This window comes from Triticum aestivum, chromosome 4A (assembly GCF_018294505.1).
Source record: "Triticum aestivum cultivar Chinese Spring chromosome 4A, IWGSC CS RefSeq v2.1, whole genome shotgun sequence".
In the NCBI taxonomy this organism is placed as follows: domain Eukaryota; kingdom Viridiplantae; phylum Streptophyta; class Magnoliopsida; order Poales; family Poaceae; genus Triticum; species Triticum aestivum.
Window position 1 is genome coordinate 535,339,667 of NC_057803.1, and position 20,755 is coordinate 535,360,421.

At 42.2% G+C, this 20,755-nt stretch overlaps 2 long non-coding RNA genes across 2 annotated transcripts; both read left to right on the forward strand.

The window, feature by feature from the left end:
* Positions 1-12,863: 12,863 nt before the first annotated feature.
* On the forward strand, positions 12,864-15,343 carry LOC123086764 (uncharacterized). The gene is made up of 3 exons (XR_006441119.1): positions 12,864-13,285; positions 13,386-14,089; positions 14,897-15,343. It is a non-coding gene; the product is annotated as an uncharacterized lncRNA (long non-coding RNA).
* Positions 15,344-17,836: 2,493 nt separating this feature from the next.
* LOC123082223 (uncharacterized) lies at positions 17,837-20,550 on the forward strand. Its single transcript, XR_006438982.1, has 2 exons — positions 17,837-20,023; positions 20,095-20,550. It is a non-coding gene; the product is annotated as an uncharacterized lncRNA (long non-coding RNA).
* The last annotated feature ends 205 nt before the right edge of the window (positions 20,551-20,755 follow it).

Below are 20,755 nucleotides of genomic sequence, written 5' to 3' on the forward strand. Positions count from 1 at the left end.
AGGCACCTCGGAGGTGCCTTCCCCCTTTAGGACTCTTCCTTTCCCTCTTCTCTTGGCGCATGGGCCTCTTGGGGCTGGTGCCCTTGGCCCACATAGGCCAAGGCGCACCCCCTACAGCCCATGTGGCCCCCCGGGGCAGGTGGCCCCACCCGGTGGACCCCCGGGACCCTTCCGGTGGTCCCGGTACAATACCGGTGACCCTGAAACTTGTCCCGATGGCCGAAATAGCACTTCCTATATATAATTCTTTACCTCCGGACCATTCCGGAACTCCTCGTGACGTCCGGGATCTCATCCGGGACTCCGAACAACTTTCGGGTTACCGCATACTAATATCTCTATAACCCTAGCGTCACTGAACCTTAAGTGTGTAGACCCTACGGGTTCGGGAGACACGTAGACATGACCGAGACGACTCTCCGGCCAATAACCAACAGCGGGATCTAGATACCCATGTTGGCTCCCACATGTTCCACGATGATCTCATCGAATGAACCATGATGTCAAGGACTTAATCAATCCCGTATACAATTCCCTTTGTCTAGCGGTACGATACTTGCCCGAGATTCGATCGTCGGTATTCCGATACCTTGTTCAATCTCGTTACCGACAAGTCTCTTTACTCGTTCCGTAACACATCATCCCATGATCAACTCCTTGATCACATTGTGCACATTATGATGATGTCCTACCGAGTGGGCCCAGAGATACCTCTCCGTTTACACGGAGTGACAAATCCCAGTCTCGATTCGTGCCAACCCAACAGTCACTTTCGGAGATACCTGTAGTGTACCTTTATAGCCACCCAGTTACGTTGTGACGTTTGGCACACCCAAAGCACTCCTACGGTATCCGGGAGTTGCACAATCTCATGGTCTAAGGAAATGATACTTGACATTAGAAAAGCTTTAGCATACGAACTACACGATCTAGTGCTATGCTTAGGATTGGGTCTTGTCCATCACATCATTCTCCTAATGATGTGATCCCGTTATCAACGACATCCAATGTCCATGGTCAGGAAACGAATGATGTGATCCCGTTATCAACGACATCCAATGTCCATGGTCAGGAAACCGTAACCATCTATTGATCAACGAGCTAGTCAACTAGAGGCTTACTAGGGACATGGTGTTGTCTATGTATCCACACATGTATTTGAGTTTCCTATCAATACAATTCTAGCATGGATAATAAACGATTATCATGAACAAGGAAATATAATAATAATCAATTTATTATTGCCTCTAGGGCATATTTCCAACAGTCTCCCACTTGCACTAGAGTCAATAATCTAGTTCACATCGCTATGTGATTAACACTCAAGGTCACATCCCCATGTGACTAACACCCAAAGAGTTTACTAGAGTCAATAATCTAGTTCACATTACCATGTGATTAACACTCGATGAGTTCTGGGTTTGATCATGTTATGCTTGTGAGAGATGTTATAGTCAACGGGTCTGAATCTTTCAGATCCGTGTGTGCTTTACAAATCTCTATGTCATCTCCCAGACGCAGCTACCACGTTCTATTTGGAGCTATTCCAAATAACTGTTCTACTTGGAGCTATACTAAATTGTTGCTCCATTATACGTATCCGGTATCTCTACTCAGAGCTATCCGGATAGGTGTTAAGCTTGCATCGACGTAACCCTTTACGACGAACTCTTTTACCACCTCCATAATCGAGAAAATTCCTTAGTCCACTAGTTACTAAGGATAACTTTGACCGCTGTCCTGTGATCCATTCTTGGATCACTCTTGTACCCCTTGACTGACTCATGGCAAGGCACACTTCAGGTGCGGTACACAGCATAGCATACTGTAGAGCCTATGTCTTAAGCATAGGAGATGACCTTCGTCCTTTCTCTCTATTCTGCCGTGGTCAAGCTTTAAGTCTTAACTTCATACCTTACAACTCAGGCAAGAACTCCTTCTTTGACTGATCCATCTTGAACACCTTCAAGATCATGTCAAGGTATGTGCTCATTTGAAAGTACCATTAAGCGTTTTGATCTATCCTTATAGATCTTGATGCTCAATGTTCAAGTAGCTTAATCCAGGCTTTCCATTGAAAACACTTTCCAAATAACCCTATATGCTTTCCAGAAATTCTACGTCATTTCTGATCAACAATATATCAACAACATATATTCATCAGAAATTCTATAGCGCTCCCACTCACTTCTTTGGAAATACAAGTTTCTCATAAACTTTGTATAAACCCAAAATCTTTGATCATCATCAAAGCATACATTCCAACTCCGAGATGCTTACTCCAGTCCTTAGAAGGATTGCTAGAGCTTTGCATACTTATTAGCATCTTTCAGGATTGACAAAACCTTCTGGTTGTATTACATACAACCTTTCCTCAAGAAAATCGTCGAGGAAACAATGTTTTTTGACATCCTATCTGCAGATTTCATAAATAATGCAGTAGTCGCTAATATAATTCCAACAGACTCTTAGCATCGCTATGAGTGAGAAAGTCTCACCGCAGTCAACTCCTTGAACTTGTCGGGAAACTTCTTAACGACAAGTCAAGCTTTCTTAATGGTGACATTTACCATCATTGTCCGTCTTCCTTTTAAAAATCCATCTGCACTCAACAGCCTTACGACCATCGAGCTGTTCTGCCAAAGTCTACACTTTGTTTTCATACATGGATCCTCTCTCGGATTTTATGGCCTTGAGCCATTTATCGGAATCCGGGCCCACCATCGCTTCTCCATAGCTCGTAGGTTCATTGTTGTCTAGCAACATGACTTACAAGACAGGATCACGTACCACTCTGAAGTAGTACGCATCCTTGTCATCCCACGAGGTTTGGTAGTGACTTTATCTGAAGTTTCATGATCACTATCATAAGCTTCCACTTCAATTGGTGTAGGTGCCACAGGAACAACTTCCTGTGCCCTGCCACACACTAGTTGAAGAGACGGTTCAATAACCTCATCAAGTCTCCACCATCCTCCCACTCAATTCTTTCGAGAGAAACTTTTCCTCGAGAAAGGACCCGATTCTAGAAACAATCCCTTATTGCTTTCGGATCTGAGACAGGAGGTATACCCAACTGTTTTGGGTGTCCTATGAAGATGCATTTATCCGCTTTGGGTTCGAGCTTATCAGCCTGAAACTTTTTCACATAAGCGTCGCAGCCCCAAACTTTTAAGAAATGACAGCTTAGGTTTCTCTAAACCATAGTTCATACGGTGTCATCTCATCGGAATTACGTGGTGCCCTATTTAAAGTGAATGTGGTTGTCTCTAATGCCTAACCCATAAACTATCGTGGTAATTCGATAAGAGACATCATGGTATGCATCATATCCAATAGGGTGCAGTTATGATGTTCGGACACACCATCACACTATGGTGTTCCAGGCTGTATTAGTTGTGAAACAATTTCCACAATGTCTTAATTCTGTGCCAAACTCGTAATTCAGATATTCATCTCTATGATCATATCATAGATATTTTATCCTCTTGTCACGACGATCTTTCAACTTCACCCTGAAATTACTTGAACCTTTCAATAATTCAGACTCGTGATTCATCAAGTAAATATACTCAACATCTACTCAAATCATCTGTGAAGTAAGAACATAACGATATCCACTACATGCCTCAGCACTCATTGGACTGCACACATCAAAATGTATTACTTCCAACAAGTTGCTTTCTAGTTCCATTTTACTGAAAACGAGGCTTTCAGTCATCTTGCCCATGTGGTATGATTTGCATGTCTCAAGTGATTCAAAATCAAGTGAGTCCAAACGGTCCATTTGCATGGAGTTTCTTCATGCATATACACCAATAGACATGGTTCGCATGTCTCAAACTTTTCAAAAACGAGTGAGTCCAAAGATCCATCAACATGGAGCTTCTTCATGCGTTTTATACCGATATGACTTAAGTGGCAGTGCCACAAGTAGGTGGTACTATCATTACTATCTTATATCTTTGGCATGAACATGTGTATCACTATGATCGAGATTCAATGAACCATTCATTTTAGGTGCAAGACCATTGAAGGTATTATTCAAATAAACAGAGTAACTGTTATTCTCCTTAAATGAATAATCGTATTGCGATAGACATAATCCAATCATGTCTATGCTCAACGCAAACACCAATCTCGATGGTAGAGGGAGCGTGCGATGCTTGATCATATCAACATTGGAAACACTTCCAACACATATCGTCAGCTCACCTTTAGCTAGTCTCCGTTTATTCCGTAGCTTTTATTTCGAGTTACTAACACTTAGCAACTGAACCGGTATCTAATACCCTGGTGCTACTAGGAGTACTAGTAAAGTACACATCAACACAATGTATATCCAATATACTTCTATCGACTTTGCCAGCATTCTCATCTACCAAGTATCTAGGGTAATTCTGCTCCAGTGGCTGTTCCCCTTATTACAGAAGCACTTAGTCTCGGGTTCGGGTTGAACCTTGGGTTTCTTCACTAGAGCGGCAGCTGAATTTCCGTTTCATGAAGTATCCCTTCTTGCCCTTGCCCTTCTTGAAACTAGTGGTTTCACCAACCATCAACAATTGATGCTCCTTCTTGATCTCTACTTTTGTGGTGTCAAACATCGCGAATATCTCAAGGATCATCATATATGTCCCTGATATATTATAGTTCATCACGAAGCTCTAGCAGCTTGGTGGTAATGACTTCGGAGAAACATCACTATCTCATCTGGAAGATCAACTCCCACTCGATTCAAATGATTGTTGTACTTAGACAATCTGAGCACAAGTTCAACAATTGAGCTTTTCTCCCTTAGTTTGCAGGCTAAGAAAATTGTCGGAGGTCTTATACCTCTTGACGTGGGCACGAGCCTGAAATCCCAATTTCAGTCCTTGGAACATCTCATATGTTCTACGATGTTTCAAAAACGTCTTTGGTGCCTCAATTCTAAACCATTTAGCATTACACACTGAACTATCATGTAGTCATCAAAACGTGTATGTCAGATGTTCGCAACATCCACAGACGACGTTCGAGGTTCAGCACACTGAGCGGTGCATTAAGGACATAAGCCTTCTATGAAGCAATGAGGACAATCCTCAGTTTACGGACCTAGTTCGCATAATTGCTACTATCAACTTTCAACTAATTTTTCTCTAGGAACATATCTAAACAGTAGAACTGAAGCGCGAGCTACGACATAATTTGCGAAGACCTTTTGACTATGTTCAGGATAATTAAGTTCATCTTATGAACTCCCACTCAGATAGACATCCCTCTAGTCATCTAAGTGATTACATGATCCGAGTCAACTAGGCCGTGTCCGATCATCACGTGAGACGGACTAGTCAACGTCGGTGAACATCTTCATGTTGATCGTATCTTCTATACGACTCATGCTCGACCTTTCGGTCTTCTATGTTCCGAGGCCATGTCTATGCACATGCTAGGCTCGTCAAGTTAACCCTAAGTGTTTTGCATGTGTAAAATTGTCTTACACCCGTTGTATGTGAACGTAAGGATCTATCACACCCGATCATCACGTGGTGCTTCGAAATGACGAACTTTAGCAACGGTGCACAGTTAGGGGAGAACACATTCTTGAAATTGTAATGAGGGATCATCTTATTTACTACCATCATTCTAAGTAAACAAGATGTATAAACATGATAAACATCACATGCAATCAAATAATAGTGACATGATATGGCCAATATCATATAGCTCCTTTGATCTCCATCTTGGGGCTCCATGATCATCTTGTCACCGACATGACACCATGATCTCCATCATCATGATCTCCATCATCGTGTCTTCATGAAGTTGTCTCGCCAACTATTACTTCTACTTCTACAGCTAACAGTTAGCAACAAAGTAAAGTAATTACATGACGTTTATGTTGACACGTAGGTCATAAATAAATTAAGACAACTCCTATGGCTCTTGCCGGTTGTCATACTCATCGACATGCAAGTCGTGATTCCTATTACAAGAACATGATCAATCTCATACATCACATATATCATTCATCACATCCTTTTGGCCATATCACATCACATAGCTACCCTGCAGAAACAAGTTAGACGTCCTCTAATTGTTGTTTGCATGTTTTACGTGGCTGCTATGGGTTTCTAGCAAGAACGTTTCTTACCTACGCAAAAACCACAACGTGATATGCCAATTGCTATTTACCCTTCATAAGGACCCTTTTCATCGAATCCGATCCGACTAAAGTGGGAGAGACAGACACCCGCTAGCCACCTTATGCAACTAGTGCATGTCAGTCGGTGGAACCAGTCTCACGTAAGAGTACGTGTAAGGTCGGTCCAGGCCGCTTCATCCCACAATGCCACCGAATCAAGATTGGACTAGTAACGGTAAGCATATTGAACAAAATAAACGCCCACAACTACTTTGTGTTCTACTCGTGCATAGAAACTACGCATAGACCTAGCTCATGATGCCACTGTTGGGGAACGTAGCATAAATTCAAAATTTTCCTACGTGTCACCAAGATCTATCTATGGAGTCATCTAGCAACGAGGGAGGAGTGGATCTACATACCCTTGTAGATCGCGCGCGGAAGCGTTCAAGAGAACGGGGTTGATGGAGTCGTACTCGTCGTGATCCAAATCACCGATGATCCTAGCGCCGAACGGACGGCACCTCCGCGTTCAACACACGTATGGAGCAGCGACGTCTCCTCCTTCTTGATCCAGCAAGGGGGAAGGAGAGGTTGATGGAGATCCAGCAGCACGACGGCGTGGTGGTGGAAGTAGCGGGATTCCAACAGGGCTTCGCCAAGCGCTTCGGGAGGAGGAAGATGTGTCATGGGAGGGAGAGGGAGGCGCCAGGGCTTAGGTATGGTTGCCCTCCCTTCCCCCCACTATATATAGGGCCAAGGGAGAGGGGGGAGGCACAGACTTGGCCCTTCCTCCAAGGAAGGGTGCGGCCAGGGAAGGAGTCCCTCCTCCCCAAGGCACCTCGGAGGTGCCTTCCCCCTTTAGGACTCTTCCTTTCCCTCTTCTCTTGGCGCATGGGCCTCTTGGGGCTGGTGCCCTTGGCCCATATAGGCCAAGGCGCACCCCCTACAGCCCATGTGCCCCCCCGGGGCAGGTGGCCCCACCCGGTGACCCCTGGGACCCTTCCGGTGGTCCTGGTACAATACCGGTGACCCCGAAACTTGTCCCGATGTCCGAAATAGCACTTCCTATATATAATTCTTTACCTTTGGACCATTCCGGAACTCCTCGTGACGTCCGGGATCTCATCCGGGACTCCAAACAACTTTCGGGTTACCGCATACTAATATCTCTATAACCCTAGCGTCACTGAACCTTAAGTGTGTAGACCCTACGGGTTCGGGAGACACATAGACATGACCGAGACGACTCTCCGGTCAATAACCAACAGCGGGATCTGGATACCCATGTTGGCTCCCACATGTTCCACGATGATCTCATCGGATGAACCACGATGTCAAGGACTTAATCAATCCCGTATACAATTCCCTTTGTCTAGCGGTACGTTACTTGCCCGAGATTCGATCGTCGGTATCCCGATACCTTGTTCAATCTCGTTACCGGCAAGTCTCTTTACTCGTTCCGTAACACATCATCCCGTGATCAACTCCTTGATCACATTGTGCATATTATGATGATGTCCTACCGAGTGGGCCCAGAGATACCTCTCCGTTTACATGGAGTGACAAATCCCAGTCTCGATTCATGCCAACCCAACAGACACTTTTGGAGATACCTGTAGTGTACCTTTATAGCCACCCATTTACGTTGTGACGTTTGGCACACCCAAAGCACTCCTACGGTATCCGGGAGTTTCACAATCTCATGGTCTAAGGAAATGATACTTGACATTAGAAAAGCTTTAGCATACGAACTACACGATCTAGTGCTATGCTTAGGATTGGGTCTTGTCCATCACATCATTCTCCTAATGATGTGATCCCGTTATCAACGACATCCAATGTCCATGGTCAGGAAACCGTAACCATCTATTGATCAACGAGCTAGTCAACTAGAGGCTTACTAGGGACATGGTGTTGTCTATGTATCCACACATGTATCTGAGTTTCCTATCAATACAATTCTAGCATGGATAATAAACGATTATCATGAACAAGGAAATATAATAATAATCAATTTATTATTGCCTCTAGGTCATATTTCCAACATTTGGTGGGTGTATGATAGCGGTGAAAAGTGCGCGGTATTAGAGAGGCTAGCAATGGTGGAAGGAAGGAAAGTGCATATAATCCATGGACTCAACATTAGTCATAAAGAACTCATATACTTTTTGCAAAAATCTAGAAGTTATCAAAGCAAAGTATTACGCGCATGCTCCTAGGGGGATAGATTGGTAGGAAAAGACCATCGTCGTCCCCGACCGCCACTCATAAGGAAGACAATCAATAAATAAATCATGCTCCGACTTCATCACATAACGGTTCACCATACGTGCATGCTACGGGAATCACAAACTTTAACACAAGCATTTCTAAAATTCACAACTACTCAACTAGCATGACTCTAATATCACCATCCTCATATCTCAAAACAATTATCAAGCATCAATTTTTTCTTAGTATTCAACGCAGTCAAAAGAAAGTTTTACAAATCTTGAATACCAAGCATATTATTATGAAGCAAATTACCATGCTATTAAGACTCTCAAAATAATCTAAGTGAAGCATGAGAGATCAATAGTTTCTATAAAACAAATCCACCACCATGCTCTAAAAGATATAAGTGAAGCACTAGAGCAAAATTATATAACTCAAAAGATATAAGTGAAGCACTAGAGTAAAACTATAGAGCTCAAAAGATATAAGTGAAGCACATAGAGTATTCTATCAAATTCCAAATTATGTATGGCTCTCTCAAAAGGTGTGTACAGCAAGGATGATTGTGGTAGACTAACAAGCAAAGACTAAGTATAAAAGACGCTCCAAGAAAAACACATATCATGTGGTGAATAAAAATATAGCCCCAAGTAAAGTTACCGATAGTAGTAGACGAAAGAGGGGATGCCTTCCGGGGCATCCCAAAACTTTGACTTTTAGGTGTACTTAGATTATCTTGGGGGTGCCATGGGCATCTCCAAGCTTAGGCTCTTTCCACTTCTTGTTCCATAATCCATCAAATCTTTACCCAAAACTTGAAAACTTCACAACACAAAACTCAAAGTAGAAAACTCGTGAGCTCCGTTAGCGAAAGAAAACAAAAGACCACTTCAAGGTACTGTAATGAACTCATTCTTTATTTATATGGGTGTTATACCTACTGTATTACAACTTATCTATGGTTCATAAACTATTTTACTAGCCATAGATTCATCAAAATAAGCAAACACACACGAAAAACAGAATCTGTCAAAAACAGAACAGCTTGTAGTAATCTATAGCTAGCACAAGATCTGGAACCCCCAAAATTCTAAAATAAATTGCTGCACGTGAGGAATTTATCTATTAATCATCTTCAAAAAGAAATAACTAAATAGCACTCTTCAAATAAAAATGACAGCAGTTCTCGTGAGCGCTAAAGTTTCTGTTTTTTACAGCAAGTTCAACAAGACTTTCCCCAAGTCTTCCCAACGGTTCTACTTGGCACAAACACTAATTAAACATAAAAAACACAACCAAAACAGAGACTAAATAATTTATTTATTACTAAACAAGAGCAAAAATCAAGGAATAAAAATAAAATTGTGTTGCCTCCCAACAAGCACTATCGTTTAACGCCCTAGCTAGGCATAACAAGCAAGAATAGATCTAGGTACTGCCATCTTTGGTAGGCATTTCTTCAATGAGGCATCTATCTCCCTTAGGAATTTATTTCTTTCTAGTGATTATCAAACTCTTAGGCACAAGATCGAAAAATTCATTTGTAGCAATTGGTTCCTTGATGATAGCAAAAAGATTGGGATGAATACTTATAGATTTAAGATCCGCGGTTTCCTTACTAGATGATTCACCCTTATTTTTAGGAATATACATAAGCTTGGAAATTTTAGTAGGAGGACTTGGAGTATTCTTTACGGAAGAAAAAGCGGTTCCTAAGTTTGTAATGATACCCTCAAGTTTATCGATTCTAGTGGAATCTAGATTTATTTTCTCATTAACTATGGGTCCCTTTTTCTTAATATTTTTAAAAGTCATTCCTACCCTAGATCCATATTGGGTAATTTGATTGTGGATCTTTTTATCTAGATTTTCAATTAATTCAATGGTAGCAACTTTATTTTCAATAATTTCAATTCTTTGCATAACATGCTCCAAAGTTAACATAGTTCCATTAACCAAAAGAGGTGGTGAGCCAAATAAATCTAACATAGCATTATAAGAATCAAAAGTATGGTTACCAAAGAAATTCCCTCCGGTAATGGTATCGAGGATATATCTATACCAAGGACTAGCACCTACATAAAAATTGCGGAGAAGAACTGAAGTACATTGCTTCCTGGTAGATCTATTTTGAGCATTGCAAATTCTATACCAAGCATCTTTTAGATTTTCTCCCTCCCTTTGTTTAAAATTTAGAACTTCATTCTCGGGAGACACCGGAGAAGATATGAGACTAGCCATAATGAGAAGCAAACAAACTAACACACAAGCAAACAAAAAGGCAAACGGGCAAAAGAGGCAAATAGAGAGGGAGGATAGAGAGAGAGAGGGCGAATAAAATGACAAGGGTGAATTGGGGGGAGAGGAAAACAAGAGGCAAATGGCAAATAATGTAATGCGGGAGATAGGGATTGCGATGGGTACTTGGTATGTTGACTTTTGCGCAGACTCCCCGGCAACGGCGCCAGAAATTCTTCTTGCTACCTCTTGAGAACTACGTTGGATTTCCCCGAAGAGGAGAGGATGATGCATCAAAGTAGCATAAGTATTTTCCTCAGTTTTTGAGAACCAAGGTATCAATCCAGTAGGAGGCCATGCACAAGTCCCTCGTACCTACACAAAAACAATAGCTCAACGCGACCAACGCGCTTAGGGGTTGTCAATCCCATCACGGTCACTTACGAAAGTGAGATCTGATAAAGATGATAAATAATATTTTTGGTATTTTTGGTATAGAGATGCAAAGTGAAGAGTAAAAGCAAAGTAAAAGCAAAGCAATAATAAAGTGATGGAGATTGATATGATGAGAAAGAGACCCGGGGGCCATAGGTTTCACTAGTGGCTTCTCTCAAGAGCATAAGTATTCTACGGTGGGTGAACAAATTACTGTTGAGCAATTGACAGAATTGAGCATAGTTATGAGAATATTTAGGTATGATCATGTATATAGGCATCACGTCCGAGACAAGTAGACCGACTCCTTCCTGCATCTACTACTATTACTCCACTCATCGACCGCTATCCAGCATGCATCTAGAGTATTAAGTTAAAAAACAGAGTAACGTCTTAAGCAAGATGACATGATGTAGAGGGATAGTTTCATGCAATATGATAAAAACCCCATCTTGTTATCCTCGATGGCAACGATACAATACGTGCCTTGCTGCCCCTTCTGTCATTGGGAAAGGACACCGCAAGATCTAACCCAAAGCTAAGCACTTCTCCCATGGCAAGAACAACCAATCTAGTAGGCCAAACCAAACTGATAATTCGAAGAGACTTGCAAAGATAACCAATCATACATAAAAGAATTCAGAGAAGATTCAAATATTATTCATAGATAGACTTGATCATAAACCCACAATTCATCGTTCTCAACAAATACACCGCAAAAAGAAAATTACATCGAATAGATCTCCACGAGAGAGGGGGAGAACATTGTATTGAGATCCAAAAAGAGAGAAGAAGCCATCTAGCTACTAACTATGGACCTGTAGGTCTGAAGTAAACTACTCACACTTCATTAGAGAGGCTTGGATGATGATGTAGAAGCCCTCCATGATCGATGCCCCCTCCGGCGGAGCTCCGAAACAGGCCCCAAGATGGGATCTCGTGGATACAGAAAGTTGCGGCGGTGGAATTAGGTTTTTGGCTCCGTCTCTAATCGTTTGGGGGTACGTGGATATATATAGGAGGAAGAAGTACGTCGGTGGAGCAACAGGGGGCCCATGAGGGTGGGGGCGCGCCTGGGAGTGGGGGGGGGGGGCGTAGGGCGCGCCCCCTACCTCATGGCCTCCTGTTACGTGCCTTGACGTAGGGTCCAAGTCTCATGAGTTGTATTCGGTGAGAAAATCACGTTCCCGAAGGTTTCATTCCGTTTGGACTCCATTTGATATTCCTTTTCTTCAAAACCCTAAAACAGGCAAAAAACAACAATTCTGGGCTGGGCCTCCGGTTAATAGGTTAGTCCCAAAAATAATATAAAAGTGGATAATAAAGCCCAATAATGTCCAAAACAGTAGATAATATAGCATGGAGCAATCAAAAATTATAGATACGTTGGAGACGTATCGTCCATGGGCATAAACACAAAGTTCAAGGTCGACTCCCACTTCTTCAATGTATAACCTTCCATTCACCTCTCTTATTTCGTAAATGACATTAGTTGTTGAAAGTTTTTACCTCGTGCAATACCAGATAAGTATGACCCGTGAAATCTTTCGGGTTCACACGGGTTAGGGAAGGTGTAGGTTCAACCCATCAGGGCATCTTAGGAACATAAACCATAAATTTCAAGAATAAATAACACAAGCTCGATAGTAGAGCATGCTTGAGAAAGCAGAGGATACAATTTACCAAAGGCATTATGTATCCGAGGAAAGGCTCACAAGCTTATCTCCCTTAATCTCTCCCTAATAATAAAGCATGGATTGGGTCTCCGGGTTCACCGTCGCGGCAATTTGCGAAAAAGCCCCTGTAGTTTTTGTTATTCAACCCGCGCTCCTTTTTTTTAGTGAAAAAACGATTTGTTTTTTACTCCTCGCATCCATCTCCTCCTTCCCCCCAAGCGAGCTAGGGTGGAGCCGCCGCCTCTCCGGCGTGCCCGCTGGTGCTCCGTCCACCCCTCTTCTTCATCTTCTCCCCCAACCCCTACTCCTCCCAGGACCAACCGTGGTGGACGACATGCCCGCCCGCGCTCCGTCCTCCCCTCTTCTCCATCTTCTATCCTCCCCTTCTCCCTCCTCCATCCCTGTCCAGTCCCCACCTCCCCTCACCCCTACTCCCCACAGGCCCACGAGGATCGAGCGTGCGCGGGCGGCGTTGGTGGACGAGTTGGGCGATGCGTGGAGGACCTCAAGTACTGCCTCCCCTGCACCTCAATCGTCGTCACGGCTACCAACTTCTTTGTCCCCCAAGTACTGGTTTTCAGCAGATCCGGGCGAGGTGAGAGACTCTGCTTCTCTCTATTGGCTACAGAGACAGATTTACTCTCTATTAGCTACAGAGACAGATTTAGGGTCAGATTTGATTTGTTTGTATTCAGGTAATTAAATGATGTTGGAGGTTGTGATGCAGCACAAGTAGCACAAGTTCATCATGTTCACTGCCCTTCATTGAATATCAGGTTCAATTTTCTTGATTTTTTACTTGAGCTGTTACTCATAGCATTTTTTTAATCTGGGTATCATAGAGTTGGTGTAGTTAAATGATGTAAGGGGATAAGGAACAAAATTGTGTAAGACGATACTAACCTGTACTCATATTAGTCCAACATTGTTGGATATTGCTTGGAGATTTGCCCTTTTTATAAGAAATCAAAAACAGTCTGTAATCTGGACGTGTACGAACATTGCGTGAACATTTTTCTGTTTAAATTGGGCGTCCAATCTCTGTAAGCTGGGTGTTGCCTGTACTTTATATTAGTCCAATGTTTGCCAGTTCCTGGTTGATTCCCTATTTGATGTGAATCCATGAACAAATAAGTTTATGAACAAGTTCCTGTTTGCTCCCTGTTTGATTCAAGTCTGAAAGATTCATAGATGCTACACTTCAGTTATAAATGCACAAAAAGTTAGGACTGATAATATTATGAAAGAAATATGTTCCATCCGCCCCTACCCCTTGTAAATATATATTTAAATGTGCATGCCCACTTTGTCGGAACACCGCCCAATGCTGGAAGACAATCCGCCGTCCGACGGTGTTGCACAGTTCGCCGCAACTTTGTCGGCTGGTTCTTCACTTGAGGTATGTAGACAAGGAGTATTGAAATTATGGTCTTTTGTTTTCTGCAACCTAACGTTCATTGCTTCAGATGTGTCTTTGGTCTTATTTTACTACTGGTTGTGATTGTGGTACATAACACTGATGTTGAAAGCGTGGATCAGGTCCTATATTAGCTATCTTTGATTTACATCCAAAGTTCAGTTATAATTATAGGCTGGAAACTTTATATTATTTTGCTATCTTATTTCGTTTGTGAAAGTAGCTGCAACAAGTAGCAGTTTGAATTGATGCAATCAAGTAAGCAAGGCTTTGATTGTAAAATTTGTGTGTTGGCATAGGCTGAAGCAAGCACCTTTACTATCTGTATTTGTCGGAATCTTTTTGTGTTGTCATAGGCTGAATCAGTAGTTGGTGCAGCTAGCTGCAGCAAGCACCAGCTTAACTTAATGCTAGCATTTACTTGAAGCCTTGATATTCTCTTGCCGACTGGGTAAACTAGCACATCTTCGATCTGTATGCTTGAATCTTTAGTTTGTGCAGCTAGCCACTAGCAAGTAATTAAAGCCTTGATCTGCTCTTGCCGACAAAATAATCTTGGAAGAAGCATCTAGATCACTCCACTATGGGCCCATCCAGTAGCTTTTCAAGATTATCTGTCACTCCACTATTTACTGTATTGTTATAACTGCTCCCTATTTGATTGAACTCCGTGCTGATTGCATCTTTGGAAAATCTGGAATATTGTTTGAACAAGGTAATTGTTGGAGTTTTAACTTCAATTTTTGTTGTCGTTACACAAAATGTCGCCTCCGCTGACTTTGCTGGAAGACCATCAGCCATCGCCTAGACCGACTTCGCTGAAGGTATCTCTTTTTCTTTGTGTAAATTATGATGGAGCTATGTTTACAGTGATTTACAGCCAGGGTTTACTGATGTTTAAACTAGAAAAATTGATTTGAGAAAGTATTTAACGCAATTGGTCTATTGCCATAGGCTCAAGCAAAGCACCTCTTCGATCTGTACGATTTGCCATCTTGTTTCCTTTATCAAACTATCTGCAGCAAGTAGAAATCTGAATTGATGCAAGCAAGTAGTAACCATTATGGCGGCACGGTAAACTTCTAATGGTCCATCCAGAATATCTTCCAGCAATATATGTGAACAGAAAAATGGTGACCTTTTGAAACAATTATATGGTTCTATATATCCAAAGGAATTGACGCCAATTATTATCCTGGAAAAGAGTGTTACCTGCCATAGTGCTTCTTGCTGTACAAATATTCGAATATTATATTTTACACATGTGACGCAAGTCTTATTCGTTTGCAAAAATATGGTTGTACAAGATGGATGCGAACTCCGAAAACAAAATTTGGGACAACTGCTAGCATTCAACGAGAACAAATATGAAGACAACATACCTGCCGATGTACTAGAATTCCTCAGTTGTATCAAGAAAACCAAAATAAAAACTACTATGTAAGATCTCCAGATATTTGTGCAGATTGATTATGTAAGCTACTCTGGAAACTTGGTGCTAACTTCCATTTTCTCTCAACAGGACATGTGCTATTTATGAAAAATGAGCTTCTCTACTACTGGCTGGCAGCCCGTGATGGTGGTTTTAGATATGAAGCTAAGGAAAGCGTGCCTCATAATTCATTGGATGGCCAATTAGATATTGGTGGCTGTAAATGACATGAGTATTTAGCTTTAATAAAATCTACTCCCTCCGTCCCATAATATAAGAACATTTTTGCTTGAAAAACGTTCTTGTATTATGGGATGAAGGGAGTAGATATGTACTCTTGTGGATGAGGCTGGTACTAAATGTGCATTGAATTTACCAGCATTGGTTAATATTGGTTTTACTGTCGACATTGCATAGTGAGTTTATATAATTGATACAAGTGAAGACATATTTTACAAGAATGATTATAGATCCACCAATGCTGGTGCTAGATCTATCGCTGACATGAATTGTGTAAAATAATATGTTAATTCTGTACTTGTAACGTCCCAACTCACCTGTCTAGCTGAAGTGCTGCACTGCTCATCTCGCCTCTTTAAGCGAAGTGATGCACTGCTGCTCTATGTTGGCGTGTGGTAGCAGCCAGTATCCTTGATCTACCTTCAGCTAGAGGAAAATATGACGATGTAACTTTGATCTAGAGCTCGACTCTCTAATGTCAGGACAATTAGGCCAGCAGCCTGCTGCTTTTACTCGTGCGTAGCATCATCCATAATTTCATATTTAAAAAATCGATTGATCCGCAAACCAATATAAGAATAGAAAAGCACTGTGCAATTTCCCAACCAGATAATGTTTGTCTCCAAAAAATCATTCCATTTTAAAAAAAAATCCAAAAACTATTAACCAGATAATGTTCATCTCCAAAAAATTATTGCATTAAAAAAATCCAAAAACTATTGTCCAAATTTAAAGAAAAAAAATCACCTTTTCAAAAAAAATAAAAAAATCATGCTAATCTACCATGTATTCCATGCACCCCAACTCTTTCATGAGATGAAAGTGTCGAGCTGAAGTTGGTCCACACAAACGATTAGGATGGCTTATTCACGTTCAAGTTACATGGCCCAAAAAGCGATAGTTCAGTGTAATCTTATTTAAGAAACGTTTGCCAAAAATTGGATATAAGAAGTGTTGTGTAAAGGCACACAATGTAGATTTTAAATTTTTTCCCGCCCGTTACAACATATGGGCATTGAACCTTGCCGCCCCTGGTCACTGCCGCCGCACCGCCGAATAGGCCGGAGTAGCATCTTCTCCACCATCGCGCCGCCATGGTCGCCCTGCTCGCGCTCGTCTTGGCACGCTGCCCTACCAAGCTCGCGGCCTCCCTCCACGCAGCTGCAACAGCTCGTCGCAGGTCCCGCGACAGTCTCTCTCTAGCGCGCGCGAGTTCCCGTGACGGTGTCCTCCGAGGGCCTTGGCCCAGGCGAAAGTCGCGGCCTCCTCCTTGGCCGGCGTCCAGGATCTCGTCGGCGGTGCTAGCCTGCGAGGTGTTTGACGAAATGCTCAAGGCGGACACGCCCACAAATGGGGCAACACCGTTGGGCAATGCGGTTGACCGAAATGAAAAAGCGAACAAACATGTCCGCTTCGCCGACCCAAATGGTCCGTTTGGGTCTGCGTGTTGGAGTTGCCATGAAGACCGTTTTGGTCGCTGGGAGAAGGGCGTGCGAGCAAGCGGGCAGCACATGACCTAAACCCCCTACACTCTCAATGGACCAAACCCAAAAATAGTGCAAAATAAATAAGACATAAAATACAATATTTCAAAAAAATCAACGGCACCATAAAAATGATTCCATTTTTTAAAACATTCTCAAAATTCTAAAAAAAAACCGTCTCAAAGTAAAAATAATAATCGTGTTTTTCTAAACAACAAAAAATAGAATTGACTGAAAGAATATTTCATACACAAGTACTTTATCATAGGTTGAAATGAAAATGGTGAGCCAAAATAGGTCATGACAAACATTATTAGGGTACGCCCAAATTTCATAGTGCAAAAAGAAATGTTCAACGTAACCTTATTTCTAATGTTTCCAATAATCGAATTAAAAAAGTGTTCCATAATGGCACATCGAGCAGGTTATATTTAATTTTTCGCCCGGTGCAACGCACGGGCATTTGTACTAGTAATAATAAAGCACAAATTGAGTCTCCGGGTTGGCGTTTTTATAAAAAGGTCCATGCGGTTTTTGACAATCAACCCGCGGTCCTTTTTATACGTGACTAATTTAAGAAAACGTTTCGTTTTTACAAAGAGGACCCTGTAACTTGTATATTCAACCCGCGGTCTAGAGTCCAAGCGTCTGGTTTTATTAGTATTAGTCAGGACCAAGTCAATGCGATGCCGCGGCGGTGCGATGCAGAACGGGGGCGGTGGATGGAGATTGCAGGGGCCGGATCCGTGTACGGCAGGGCCTAGGGAGGCGGATCCGCAGGTGGACGGCTCGGCAGTTATCGCCGGTGATGACGAGGAAGGCCGGAGCGTGGTTTTCCGGGCGGATCCATGGCGTCGAGGGCTGTTGGTCAGAGAGGAGACAAGGAGGTGAGGGAGAGAAGAAGGGACAAAGGAGGAGTGGTGCCGCGACCTAGGAAGGAGCTTGCCGGAGCCGAGCGAGCGACGACGGACGGGCGCGGGAGACGGAGGGATCCGGTGCTGCGGCGCGAATCCTGCCACAGGTGCGAGCCGCTGGTCTTCTAGGACCACCCCTTACGACGACATTGGCGTCAACGGCTAGGCGCACGACGGCCCAGCGCCCTCCCGTTGCTACAACGCGTGGCGGAGTGCCGTGAGGCCGCGGATGCTGCTGCTACACCCGCACCACCAGCCCAAGGTCAGTCTCCCTTGCTCTATAGCGCAACTCCCGCCTAACACCATGTTGGCTTACTTCTGCCCCTCTGGTTTGGAGAGTGTGCGCTCTCAGCTCTGCTGGGCCGGCCGTGCTCTCTTGCTGATTCTTATCTGCAGCTCCAACATGAAAGCCTACAAATCAACTCTTGAGATTTGTCTTCAAAATAGGATTTTTTTACTATGACATACTCACCAAAGTTACATGATGTGCAGTTTAGAAAGTTGATTACTGGGGAACTTTTACTACATGTCCAGTTATGGTTTCATGATAAAAGGATCATGCACCAAATGTTTGTTGAATTGCTGTTTCAAGAAAATGTATGGAGTTTTCATTGCGTGCTTCAAGTCATTAACCAGGTAGAATAAATCCTATAAGCTGTTCTTACCATACAATCTTTTGAACCAATTTTTGTAAACTTAGTACAATATGATTATTGTTTTTGTAGGCTTTTCTATAGATATATTTGAGCTATTAAAAATGTGATTATATCATTTGTCATCTGAAAACCAGACTCATTTATACATAATGGGACATAATGTCCAGAAAATAGTCACCAGGTACAAACATCACTCTTGACCTACATTGTACAACATTGCATAATTTTCTGTTTTTCTTGAGGTACCGCTCAGTAATTTTTTATCGCATACATAGATAGGACAAAGGTCACAAGAGCTGATTTTGTGCACCTTGCTGCATGTGCACTCACTTATTTAAGATATTCAAAGTGTGAGCTTTTGAAATTTCCAAAAATAAGTCAGATTTTCATTATTAACCCATGTGCACATGCAATGCTTTCTGACTCTCTGACAATTGTCTTTCAGAATAATTTGATGAACCACCATGTCACCCTTCTGCTTGGTTCCATGGGAAAGCAATTTACAAAGCTCCAGTTGGTCAATACAGCCTTGATTCCATGTTTTCTACCACTGCTTAACTTTATTTGAAAAACTGTTGTTGTTATGTATGTAGGATACAATATAGAGTTGTATGCAGGATATAGTACTAGCGTTGGAATTTCAGGGCATCCAAAAAGAACATAGTATGCTTCAACCCATGTTTTCTACCATTGCTTACCTTTATTTGAAAAACTATTGTTGCTATGTATGCAAGATACAATACTAGAGTTGGAATATCAGGGTATCCAAAAAGAATTTACTATGCTTCAGGTAAGAAAGTTAATTTGTTTGACTTTTGTAAGGACTAAATTACTAGCTTAATGCATGGAACTTATTGAGCTGCAGTCATGGCATGTGCTTACATAGAGACCTTCATTCTGTGGATACACCTCTTCTTATAGGACAGGTTGTCTACGAATTATCCTGAGGTTCAATTTCCATAATAAATTGTGTGTTTTTATTTATCATGGTTTCTCCTCCTGCATGACCAAAATTTCCAGATGTTGTTTTATCATTTCCTTCCGACACCATTAAATCTCAATCTTACCTATGTTGAAATGGTTCCAGCGTGTGCGTGATGCATTGCTCCCCTTAGTTTTTGAAGGAACATGGTGCTATTCCTGGTGCTTTTGGTTATGAAAAAACTGACATTAGTCAGGAACTTTCTAAGGTGATCACCTTACTGCTCTGTTCTCATCGTACCACTTCTACACAGTTTACTGAGTTTAAAAATCCATGCAGTACTCTAATTCTGAAGCTTTGGTTTATGCGAGATGTGGCTGAAAGAAGAAATGAGATGGTCGAGATTCTAATGGATTTCCCCCAATTGACAATGATATTTCATGACATGATGTGAAGAGTGGAGCCGCTTAAAGTACATGGCGAGCTCACCATGGCCGCCTTTCTTCCTACAGATTGGGAACCGCCGACCGCGACCCATGGTGTGTAGATGATACACCGGTGAGGTGTTCCAAGGATGAAGAGGATCTCACGATTTTCGGGGATGAGGAGGATCTTGCGATTTTCAGATTTCAAGTGTCTACACACTATATGTAGTAAGTTTTTTAGAGAAGTAGTCAAATTAAATCTGGATACCAATTTATTGGAACATTATATTTCTTACAGAAGTAGTCAAACAACGATATCAATTTGTTGGAACCATCAAGGAGGTGACACTCCTGGAGGGTATATATTCTCCATCTTATGCCTATTTGAAATACGGTTATAGGTCTGTACTTTGCCACTCATATTGTAGTACTCAACTGTAGCAATGATGGAGCAGGAAAGTGTGCTGAACCTTCTAATATGGATGCTGCACTTGTACGAGCTAGGGACCACTATTGCTTATCATATGGATCGTAGATGTAGTGGTAATGTACCACCTATTTTTTTAGTATAGTGA